General features: G+C 30.2%; 1 protein-coding gene across 1 annotated transcript in view; it reads right to left on the reverse strand.

The window, feature by feature from the left end:
- The window catches only part of Nca (neurocalcin homolog), a 510394-nt gene that overhangs the window by 479023 nt on the left and 17857 nt on the right, over positions 1-13514 (reverse strand). The window lies entirely within an intron of this gene.

Raw genomic sequence — 13514 nt, forward strand, 5'->3', positions numbered from 1 at the left:
TCATTAATTCTCATTTAACTGCTGAATCTGCCATTTTCTCTACTACCTACTTTCATGCATATTAATCAAGTAATAAAAATGAGAGTGAAATAAATTAGAATAAAGGAGAAAAACGGTGCAACAAACACGAAACGTACAAGTGCTTCTATAAAATAGATGTTCGATTGATATTTTTAATTGCGATACATCACAGAGAAAATCAGAGAGTTCGCTAATTTATGCATTTATTTGACATATACAATGATGCGCAAAAATGAGTACACACCAATTACTTTTCCAAAATTAAATCAAATGATTCGAATTTTGTTTACGTCTTAAACTGACTAGTTCACTAAACAGTGAGTAAAAGAATATTTGTGAAAATTATAATTAGTTGGAATTACAAACAAAAATAAGAAAAAGTAAAACAATAAGTTTTATAGAATAAAAAAGATGAAAAACGTATCTTCCTTATCTTTTTTGTTATTTCAACCAGTCAATCTGAAATCTAAACGGAATTCAAATCTTTGGTTCAATTTTAATTGAATCAACTTCAATTGATACAGACAAATATTTTTATTCTAATTACATATCATGGTTTGGGCATTTAACAAATTACTTAGTTGGCAAGTAATTACGCTTAAAAGTAGCCATAAAGCTCAGTTATTATTGCTGCTTTGTTTTGCTATATTAATATATACAAATATTTGTATTCTAGTTATTAGCTTGGATTGATATTTCGAATTGCAATATAGTACAGAGAATATCAGACTTTAACGTTTGACAAGTCAGTTTCTGTCGTATATACGTGAAACTATCTGCATATAAATAATTCTATACAGGATTTTCAGTTATTTCGTTATATAAACATGTTATAGACCTACGTATTAATAAATATAAATATTGTTGTATAAGAATGATTAATTTCGTGTACTTTCAAATTATTCAATACCTAGCTATCTTTAGTCGTTCATATTTTCCTATAATTAAAATATTGACATGAGAAACAAATTACAAGTGAAAGTAGAGGGTTTAATAATGTACATAGAACCTATTAAGTTATTTGGACATCGTTTTTGAGAAGTAATTGAAATTATCACATGTTTTAATATTAATAAAATAATACATTATTAAGTATAAAAAAGGATTACATCAAAAAATATGTTGAAAAAATTGATAAATAGAATTATAAATGATCATAGGTATATTCGGTTATGTCAAGGTTATGTCTGCATAATCGAGGAGATCGCGCACCATACCTTTAAACTTTCACTTCTCACATCAGAGAAAATCTATTCTTGTTAAATTTATTAATTCATTGTTAATTTATACGCACAGATTAATAATTCCTGGTTTCAAGTAACATAAAATATGGAATATAGAGGGTTAACAGATAACATGCAAATAAAATATTGCTTCATCGAGTAAAGATTTCGGGAATAAAGAATTTCTGGATCTACAAAGGAAATTGTACCGACACCGACTGGCTTTTTAATGTTTCAATTAAACCTTGAGCAACTGTCTGTAAATACTACAAACAAACGTGATCAAAGATATTGCACTTGTAAGGTACGTCTGAGTCGTAAATAAGGTGACCCGTTAGAGACGGTGGATCATGGAGAAGTATCAGAAATGTCGGCTAAAGATGGCTCATCTTAGCACAAGATTGCTGCATCGCAAACTTTTTGCCAGCGCTTTCAGAAGCAAAATGTCGTATAAACGCGTTCGTACCCTAAGGCGTGCAGCGTAACGTACCTCTTGAATGTTCCGGAGGTACAACAAGAGTGGAAACCGTGGAAGAGATAGGAATTCAAACGAAAATACGACGCGACGAACCTGTGGCTTTACAAAATGTAGGAACTACTGACACGCGAAGAAGACAGTACGCGCGAACATACAGTTACTCACAAAATTGAGCGTACACCTTTTAAAACGCAATAATTTTTTTTAAACTGAACCAATTGACTTGAATTTTTTTTTGATGATAGAGGGTCTAGTCTACTAAATGATGACTAAAATTCCTTTTCTAAATTTTGCTATTACTTGGGATGACAAAAAAAAATTAAAAAACTCGTTTTTTAACTTTTTTATCTAAGCCTATAAGAAAAATTTAAAAAATGACTTTCATGTATAACTTATATGTGTGCTGCAAATTTTATCGAAATCAGTTAACTGAGAGTCGAGCTATAGGCGTTGAAAGATTTTAAAAACTGCAAATTTCTTCCATTTTTAATTTGTTGTAATTCATAATAACGTCAATTGAGTTCGATAACATTTTCAGCATGGATATTTATTACCGAGATCTACGAGAGGCATTTCCGTTATAGGCTCAGATAAAAAAGTTAGAAAACGAGAGTTTTACTTTTTTTTGTCATTCCAAGTAATAGCAAAGTTCCACTATATATATATCATCTAAAAAAATTCAAGTCACTTAGTTGAGTTTTTAAAAAGTTATTACATTTTAAAAGGTGTGTGTGTACGCTCAATTTTGTGAGTAAAACTGTATGTATACCTTCGAAATATGTTAAATCTAGGATAGTAACTGATATCGACTAAAAATTTTCAGGATATATATAAATAAAGGAGACCAGCAAACGTATCGTTTAAATTTCTAATACTTATTTATTTATTTCAATACTTTAAAGGGAAAAACATTTTTTGTTACACGCTCGGATAAAAAAGTTGAAAAACGTCATTCTTAAAAATGGTTTGTCATTCCAACGAATTGCAATTTTTACAAAAATTTATTTAATCAGTATCTAATGAACTAAATACTCTGACAACTTAAAAAATATCATTTAGTGCCATTTTTAAAAAGTTGTGTGTCTATTATATGAAAAGTAATGTAAAGATTTCAATTAGTTGTCAGAAAGAAACTTTCGTTTTCCTAAGAGCAAGCAGAATATAAAAGTTCCATTTATACCTAAATGCGAGTATGCGTGTAGGATCTAATTAATTTTAACTAGATTTGCTAGCAAGGTTTTTGGAATAAAAAAATGCAGTGTTTTTATAGATAATCTTAATATAATACAATACGTAAAAACGTGGTCAGGAAATCGATAACAAAAAAAAAACGAACGCCTTGACATCGAGAAATACAAGTATCAACTAAACAAACACTTTCCACATCATACATCATACGATAAATACATACACGATCAGCAGATTACATACTTTCTATCATTTAGAAACTCTGCAAATCAGAAAGAATGTATTTGTCAGAATCTATACAATTTTCTCATAAAAACTTATTACATTTAAATTTTATATTAAATTTACACTTACACAATTTAATTGAACAATTGATTTCACCTTTCACTTAAAATCAATTAATTTGAACTTCTATTAAAAATCTATTATAACTTAAAATTCGAATTAAATCTGTATAATAATAGTGAAAAGTTTGGTTCTTATAGTGTTAATAAAATCAGTTCACGAAATGTTGCTCGTTTTAAAGGTGATGGTTCGCTAAATGTCCGTATCATAAACCTTAAGAGGAAGTCTTAACGGTCGCATTACGGCAACTTTAATATCGGAATATGGCATAAGCCTTGAGCATGTTATTTTATACGCATCGTGATATGTTGGTTCCAAGTTGATAATATAAAATGTCTTGGGTTGCCTGAACACAAGGCCATTCGATTATTTATACACATTGTTTTGTGGTTTGTGGGTTTCTTAGGGTTGCCATCTATACCATACTTAATTACGTATAAAAATAAAACGTTTCAAACGCAGATCCAGGTACGCAGAAATTTTCTGCCAAGAAAAAAATCCTTCATCAGATCCTATACTAATTAATTACCTATTGTATTCTTAATAGAATTACGCAGTGTGATTTAAATTCATGAAAACTAGAAAAAATGGTTAATAACTAATTTCGTAAAAAATATAAAATCATCAAAATGGAGTGATCTTAAAGAAAAAATTGAAGAGAAATTATTTGCAATTGTTTACTGATCGTCTGCTATTAAATCTTTTCCTTTTTACAAAATGTTGATAATTCAGCTTGTTCGTATTGCAAAACATTACATTACTGCTTACGTCAGTTATTCCTGACTTTTTTGTCGCACCGCGTTACTTCTATCGATAAAGAATTTTCATTATTTATGCGGACTTTGCGTACTACTGTGTACTATTATGCGCAATATTTATCTTCTGCTATCACTCATATTACTACTGTTATGTTTTGCAATCGATACATACAGATATTTTCATTGTAGTTATTATAATAGTTTAAATAACTAAACATTATTATGTTTGCAAAAATGCTTATTTATTTTATAATTATTCAGTTAACAAGCAATTATGAATCTAAATAACCATAAAACTCTATTTCTACTACTATTATGTTTTGTAATTAATACAGACAAATATTTACATTCTTGTTATTATAGTTTAAATAATTGCGCGCAGAAATGCTTATTTCTTTTACAATTATTCAGTTAGCAAGTAATTATGACTATAAATAGCCATAAAACCTCTGCGAGTGAAATGTTAGCAGAAGCACATGAATTAAAAACGCCAACAGCGGTGAGAACCGCTAAATTTTGATATCTGAATTGAAATGTGTTGGAGCTGAATGCCAAACAAAAGAATTGGAATTTTATTGGCATTTTGTGTATGCCTGCTAATACGTCCCGAAATAATGAAATTCGTTTTACCGAAATTCAAAGAGAAATATCCTGTTATAGACACTCGTGGTGATACGATATGACGCATTAAAAAATCTCAAAACCTTAATAATAAGTATTTCTTTGGTTGTGACAATTTATATTGTCATTATCTACAGCATATTCGATGAACATTTAAAAAAAAGAATAAAATAGGTAGAACTATATATTGTTAATTTATCTTACACGAAAGAATAAATCCAAGACTTGCAATCGAATGGTAATTTTAAAAAATGCTAATTTTGTGAGTTTATATTACTTTAAGGCATTTTTTAAATTATCGTTACAGAATCAAATAAAAAAGTTAAAAAAAACCCTCTATCACCTACAAAAAATTCAAGTCGTTCAGTCCAATTTAAAAAATGTTACAGTGTTTTAAAAGGTGGACGAATACTGTACATACATATAAATTCATATAAAATGTAGTTACTGCACTAGTTATTACAATGGATTTACATTGTTTTATGTTGGTGCATATGACATATCGGATTTTTATTACGTGTAAATGTGTGTCTGTCTCCCTACTTATGTTATGTTTCCCTATATGACATAACCTCTTTTACATTTTTATTGTGTATAGCCAACGTTATATTTTGCTGAAGAGAATTTTTCCAAAATTCTACATTTTTGTCGTTGGTCTTGAGTTTTATACGAATATGAATTCCGCAGATATTCGTGTAATTGTTTTATAAGCCAAGTCTATTTATTCAAACGACCAGAACTTCTTAAAAAATGTATCGAAGCAAATGTGTCATACTTTGGTTATATAAACATCTTTCAAAAAAAGATACGAAGTTTTTATTATTCTGTAAAAATGGTAGAAAATGAGAATATTCAATCTCATTTTCTCATATTTCTTGATGAAATTTTTCGATTTTATGCTCTGATATTTCCGCATAAAACGAAATATTTGCACAGTCGTATGCAGAATGCATTGCATTAACACATATGTATACCAAAATAAGCACCGAAATAATTCGCAGAACTACGTATTCGATTGGATTACATGTTATTTTCTGAGAAAGCTTAAACGTTGAAATTCCGCAAGATTGGAATTTCAAATCTTCCTAGTTTCTAAAATCGTTCGACTTGCGAACAAATCTCGTGTGCCGTAACTTCAGCATGACGTCATGCAATCTATCTACACGTTAAAGGCGAGTCTAATGTAAAAAATTCTGTTCTCCCTTCAGGAAAACGAGTCTCCATACTGCAGTATAAGCGGTGCTTGCAAAAGTTTCGAACCAATTTCATTTCTTCAGAAATTACAGTTTAATACGGCACCAGCTTGCACGTGACATAACATCCCAGTGTTCATTGACCATTTTCGTTTCATGATAAGTTCTGTCCCTTGAAAACCCGCTCATGTAATGTTCAGATTACGTATGTAGTACGTATTGGGACCATCTGTACGGAGAAGTTAAAGAGACTGTGCAAGTTCGAACACTAATGAGGCATTTTGCGGTATGTAATGTATGAATATTTTCCATATGATAATATGAAATTCTATTTCTGGAACATATACACACTAATGAACTGCAACTACTTTTAACGGTAAATAATACATATGTAATTAATTGTGGTATTAATTAAGGACATTTAACACTTTTCACTCGAAGATATTTTAATTCCAGAATTCCAGACATTTCTTTCGACTCAGAAGATTCCTGTCCGTTTACAAGTTTTGTTCCCTTCTTGCATATATTAAATCGAACACGCACTCATGTCACGCTTGAATATATAGCAATTTAATAAATACAAACAGTAATGTAGAAATTCTATGAAATTACAATTATGATTATGATATTGTATTGTATAATTTATACAATATATAACCTACCAACAACAATATTGTAGAATTAAGAATTAATACATATAAGATATGTACAATAAATTATATTCCTTATTTTCGTTCATGCCTGAACAGAAAATGCATACATAATATTGTATAATTTTTAAATACAAATTATGTACAATATACATATAATTATACATTATATTCTATAATTTGATTGGTACTTCCGAATCGCAGTTCCAGTACCAAGGATTAATAAATCGATTACAGAAATAAAATTTCTGGATGGAAGTAATTTCATTAATTAATTTCGCTTAATTTATAAGTAGATACAAATTGATAAATGATTTGAAGTGATCGAAAATTTACAAAAATAATTTTATAAATTCGAAAAGGTCTCAACCATAAACAAAAATCGACAAGGGTATCATGACTCTTTACATTGTAAACACGTATGTCAAATGCAATTGTTCAGTTAAAAATATAAAGTTTAATAAAACATATTTAACATGAATCATTTTCTAATCCTTTTTGGCAATGGACTGTGAACATTCTTATTAAAAGATGCAATTATAGTAGATTTTTATTAAAAAAAGTTCCATAATTTAAAAATTTTATTAAAAACTTATTATATATATGATTAATAATTATTTATAATTATTTACACAAATTTTCTGAATTTTCATATTCTTTGATAAACGTTTAGAGCAATTTATATTAAACCACATCCACTAAAAAGAGGTAAACGAAATACAGAGGAGGGAAGATATGAAACAAATTTATGAATATTCTTACATTATTTTCAAATTATTCAGACTATTAAAAGAAAAAATACATTTTTATTTCATTCCTGTTTCGTAGAACTGATACAGAAAACTTTTATTTTACATAAATATCCGCAATCTAATCATCAATCATCCCGCTATTACAATGAACCATTAAATCGATGATTTAATATTATTACACAACATAATTCACAGTGACTACTCTACATTACTCCTGGACTCAACTTCTTCCGTATAGATACGCACGTTTTCCACTAATCTTCCTCGTAATTACACCCATTTGTTCGTGCATATATTCCACCGAAAAATCAAGAGACGATTACACAAAACTGAACCTAATCGAAAGAGAAGAAACCAGACACTTTTAGAATAAATGCAGCGCACAGCGTACTCTGAGGAACAAATGTACAATGAGTTATAATTGCATTCACTCTTAGAGAGACTTTACGATGGGTCAAGTGCTGCGAATAAAATCGGGTGTAGAACGTGCGACATGATGAATAGCAGTAAATTCAAGAATTCTTGAGATATCTTGAACAGCCTTGAGATGGAAGTGACAAATAGTTCTGGAGATTATTTAACAGATTACGTGATTTACACTGAAACAATAAACATGTATTTTGTAAATCGCAGTTCTGATCATTGAGAAACTTCACGAACAAGTTCGAACTGTTGTTTCGAGTAAAGTGTAGAGTCGATGTGTCTTCGTTTATGAAGAACAACAAAGGTAGTGACGCAAGCCACGAACGAAATAGATGCGTATGAGGTAGACGGTAATTGTTTACCAGTTCATTTGAAATCGAACAAAAGTGCATTTGACGTATGCACATTCCACATGCAAGCAGATATGAATGCGATAGATTTGAGGTGATCTTTTAGTTAGGTTTTTGCATCTTTCCAAACCCCAAGTTCTAAACAATACTATTTCACGGTGTTTGTGTAAAAGATTGATCAATTATTACTATAAAGAATTAATATAAAGGACTAACGTAAAAGATCAATGTAAAAGATTAATATAAAGTATTGACAAATATAAAAGATGTAACATTTACATGCTCAGTCGTTTCTATGAAGTTCCGTCGGCCATGTTTTTGAAAAATGAAATTCTATTATTCTATTTCTAGATTTGTATAAAGGATAACGATCAATGAAACTTATCATTCAATTTAATAATATAATAATCGGCATCTCTAATTAATATACATATTATACATTCTGCTATAAATTCGTATAGAAAAATAACAACCTCATTCTATTTATTATAATAAAAGTAACTGATGCCTGTTACCTTACAAAACTATGTTTATTATACATAAAGAGTTTGTAAATCCAACGATTTTAAAATAAAAAATGTGAAATCGATCGTTTTATCTGGCACGATAGTGTTGACGAAAAATTAGACTGTCTCTTTGAAAACGTAATTTTGAAAACAAGTTTTCTATCTAGAATCTAGAGAACCACGCATACGACCTCATCCACAACATCTTGAAAAGAAGAGGTCCTGTTTGTTGGTCGAACGCTGTTTCTGTAAACTAATAAAAGGAGCGACTTTGAGCACTCGAAGTCAGTCTCTAGTCAGCAGTAACTCGGAGCATTTACCGACACTGTAAAACTTTACGTCGACCCGAGTTAGAAGTGGAAGAGAGCATTCGAAGCTGATGTAGCGGAACATCTTCGACATGTTCCGTCTTGACGCTGCGACTGCTGCATCAGTCATACATATTATAAGTGACCCAATTCTTTGATCAAATTTAAAAAAGAATTATCATAGTAACATAGTAGAGACGACGAACTTTTGATAACATCTATGAACCGCAATAAGACTATCTTGACGTCAATGCTCTTTCATTTAACAGGTGAATTTTTGTTCAGATCTAAACAATGCAATAAAATCATCGCGACATCAAAGCTTCTATTATTATATAGATGAACTTTTGTTACGATCTATAAGATGCAATAAATTATCTAGATATCAAAGCTTTTTTCACTGTTACGATCTGATCGAAAATAACATTGTTCAACAACATCTTTTTTTTTGTAATATTCAATGGAATGTAATATCCCAAACACGAATCCGAAAATGATCCGCAGTTTTCGAAAAATTCAAATTTCTATAAAGACGTCAAATTTTTTACAAAAATTAAAAACGTTAAGAAGGTCTATTTCATCTCAAAAGATAGAAGAAAGATTCTTAAATATGACAGTATCGACATTTATCATATTTTATTTTTCTAAGTAGCGGTCGTCAAAGTTTTAAAAAATTCGAATTTTTCAACAGCTGTACAGAGTACAGCAATTCCGGATTCGTGCTCGAGAAGTGACGCTTTACAAGGATCACCTATTGAATATTAGAAAATCTAAAAAAAGTTAAAATTTGTTGCACAGTGTAATCAACACCAGTTGTATCTAATGCACCACTTTTTTCTATTAAATATTACATTCATTTATATAAAAACACTGCACTTATCCCAAAACCTTATCAAAATTTATGAAATGCAACAAGACTATCTTTGCATTTATGATTGTTTCGTTATACATAGACATGAACTTTTAAGGTCTATGATATGTAATATGTAAGTAGATCGCGAATTTTATGCATTTATGAAAAAAGTGAGTACATCAAATGTAAAATGCTTAAAATGACTAAAATGCAAAACAGTACAAATTTTTATAGAATTTGGAGATACAGTTGCATCTGGCAATTCATTGTAATTGTTTAAAAAATAAATTAATGCTTATGCAACTTGAGTATCTTGAAATCCGTACAATTTTTATTTTGCATGAGAATTTGCAATCTAGTAATAAAATTATCTTGACTCATATAATATTATATTGATTTATATAAATCGTTATTTATATTGGTGTAATTTATTTAGAAAACTCGTGACTATATAGAAATTTCGTACTTGCTATTTGGCAAAATAAATAAATTTATGATTGTATTCATGAATGTAATCATATACATATATGGTCTGTCTTATTAATCCCAAAATGCTATACATACACTACCTTTTCATTGCTGTGGAATAATTACACTGTCCGACACGATTTTTGGGTTCCTATAGCCACTATGAAATTCTTATAGAGCTTCACTCCCTGAACAAGAATCCGAAAACCGAATTGCTCCATCACCCTCAGTTTTTTAAATAAACGAACTTTTGTAAAAACCCAAAATTTTCGACAAAAATGAGGTATTGCATGAAAAGTACAAACGCTAGAAAGTTCTAATCAGTCTCAAAAGATAGAGAAGAGTTTCCCAAATATAGTGGCATGCAATTTATTAATTGTTTTTGGTCCTAAATAGCAACAAATTGATGTCAAAGTTTAAAAAAGTGTCGACGTGCGCAGTTTCTCCGCAATATTTTTGTATTTTTACGAAAAGTTCTTTGATCGGCACGAAAACTCTACCCAGGATCGGATTCTGTAGATATTTCTGAAGAAGAAACGGCCAGATAGAAGTGTCAGAACGATGTACATTTTGAGTAGGTCGAGAAAATGTTCGTCGGCAACATTTTCGTGCTGAACAAAGAACTTTTCGTAAAAATACAAAAATATTGTGGAAAAACTGCGTACTTCGACACTTTTTTAAACTTTGACATCAATTTGTTGCTATTTAGGACCAAAAACAATTAATAAATTGCATGCCACTATATTCGAGAAACTCTTCTCTATCTTTTGAGACTGATTAGAACTTTCTAGCGTTTGTACTTTTCATGCAATACCTCATTTTTGTCGAAAATTTTGGGTTTTTACAAAAGTTCGTTTATTTAAAAAACTGAGGGTGATGGAGCAATTCGGTTTTCGGATTCTTGTTCAGGGAGTGAAGCTCTACAAGAATTTCATAGTGGCTATAGGAACCCAGAAAAAAAGTTTGATTTTGTCGGACAGTGTTATAAGGTTTCACCAAAGTATCGGATGACTTTATGGAAATTTCGGGCACTGTATACATGTCTCCTAGCAATTTAAAAATAACTAAATACCGTAAATATGTATTCCATTGATAAATAACATTTACAGGAACCGCAGTTTTATTCTGTGATTCCCTTTCACTAAATAATTAACTTTTCTTAAGCTCTATAAAAAGCGATAAGATTGTCTCGACTGAAATTCTTCTTCCATTAAGTAGATTGCTTCGATTTTGTGGAACGTCCATGCGTGCTTGTTCGACAGTCAAAGACTGTTAAAGTTTTGCGACTCTCGTACTCCGTGCCAAGCAGGAAAGAAGCAAAGACTCAACTCACCTATTTCTTTAAAACAGTACCGCCGATACTGTTACGTTCCATCCCGTCTATTACCTTCGCGGGAAGTTAAATATCCCGAAGTCTACGATGAAACCGGCTACATAAAACTCAAGGTGCAACCATTCTTCAATCGTTTTTATAGTATTCCTTGAAACAATTTCAACAAGGTTACGACGTTTGGAAACGGATGAGGTTCCAATACGTTCCACTTTTTGTAGGAGCGAGTCGTACAATACTGACCAAAACTAGTTGTAGCTTCTATTATTACTTTTTTTACGATACTACTATATTTATGTAAACAGGTTAACTCCATTCAATTTCCTTCATCGCTTCGATGATTAGCACTTCAAATTCCTGAATAACTTCTTTAATAGAACGGAACAATTTTTGGTTTTTGTATATCATCGTTTGAGCCCTTTAAAGCAAAAGTAGGCGTAAATCAATTTTTTGCTAGGTTCATTTAATCAACCAAATCATATTTAGTATTATTAAATCATATTCAACTTAATTTTGCTTGATTTTTATTATTATTTTAAATTGAAGCTTCAAAATGCTTTACATGAGATAATTGTAACAATTTTTTATGTTGTTGCATTTTACAGAATTTTTAATTTATCCTTCATTACCATAAATTAACTTTTTTGTCTTACACCATTTTTTCATTTGAGCTTTCGACGGCTCATTTACTTCTGATGCCAGATCTTGATAACAGAAGAATTAAACTTTGTTTCGATTTAGAAGAAATGAATAACATTGATATTTAATAGATTATGTACGAAATCTTCATCGCGAGTCTGATTCGTTGTTACAGTGCAAGTGATGTACGTTGATATTTGATTGATAAAAAGTTACATCTCAAAGCAGACATCCAAAAACTTCAGAATACATAATCTATAGTATCTGCTATTTAGTGCGAACGATGCTTAGACATTAGCAGACTGCGGACTTATGAATTTTTAGCAAAAATGATTAGGTCAAAAACAAAACTGTAAAAACATTATAAGAATTTATGAGTATTTTTACATTGTGTACAACTTGTTAAAATTATTAATACTCGAAGGACGGACGTTTTTCACAAGAACATAACTAAAAACTGTTTTCAAGGTATATTTTAAGGTACGCCTTCTAACTATGTCAGTTTTTTCTACAAACCTTAATGAAACATGTGAAAATTTAAGTTCATTGTCAGAAATTAGATAATTAAATAACGACGTATATTCGTGGGTCCAAATGGAACCAAGCCCGAGTGTTAAAAGAAGAAAGACATTTTCATCTAACTTACGTTTGATATAATCGACTCAGACAATTTTTATTTGATGCAGTATGTGATTATGTAGATAAGTATGTGTCCTGATATGTATACCTGGCAAAGGTGTCGGTTTTTTCGAGATTATTGAATCAGGGTACTTTGCACAAACGTTGATTACTAAATTACATATTAATTAACAACAACGATGGTTTTCACTCTAACTTTTACATCTTCATTAAAAACCGCAATTTCATCATTAAACTCTAATGATTATGGTGAATATGCAATAACGCTCATAAGTATTCGAACGTATCACAAGTTGAAATAAATACAGGATTGTTAGTAGATATACATATATGTCTGTTACCACTAACAATTCTGTAACAATTTATATATGTATATTCTTTACATACGTTTTACATTTCTAAATATAACAAAAATATAAACTATATAATAATTACAATGACTGTATATTTAGACCTCGGTCTAAGCGTCTTCTGTGAATGTGCCCGCTCTTTGCTTGAATAACAGTCATGCATATTCTCGGCATCCGGTGAACTAATTTCATTAATGTTTTGTTTGTATTTCGGACTGTTCATTGTTACGTGGATGTTGAGAATATGCAAAGTTGGTATCCGAGTAAAACGCGGACATATTGAGGAAAGGCATTAAACCTCAAATAATGACAGACATTAAAATTTAAATAATGCACAAAATACTGTCGTCATACCGACTATACGTATATCTAATTTTAAAATGTAAATGCAATACTAAACAAATATAAGCAATAAATAT

Source organism: Megalopta genalis, chromosome 1 (genome assembly GCF_051020955.1).
Source record: "Megalopta genalis isolate 19385.01 chromosome 1, iyMegGena1_principal, whole genome shotgun sequence".
Lineage (NCBI taxonomy): Eukaryota > Metazoa > Arthropoda > Insecta > Hymenoptera > Halictidae > Megalopta > Megalopta genalis.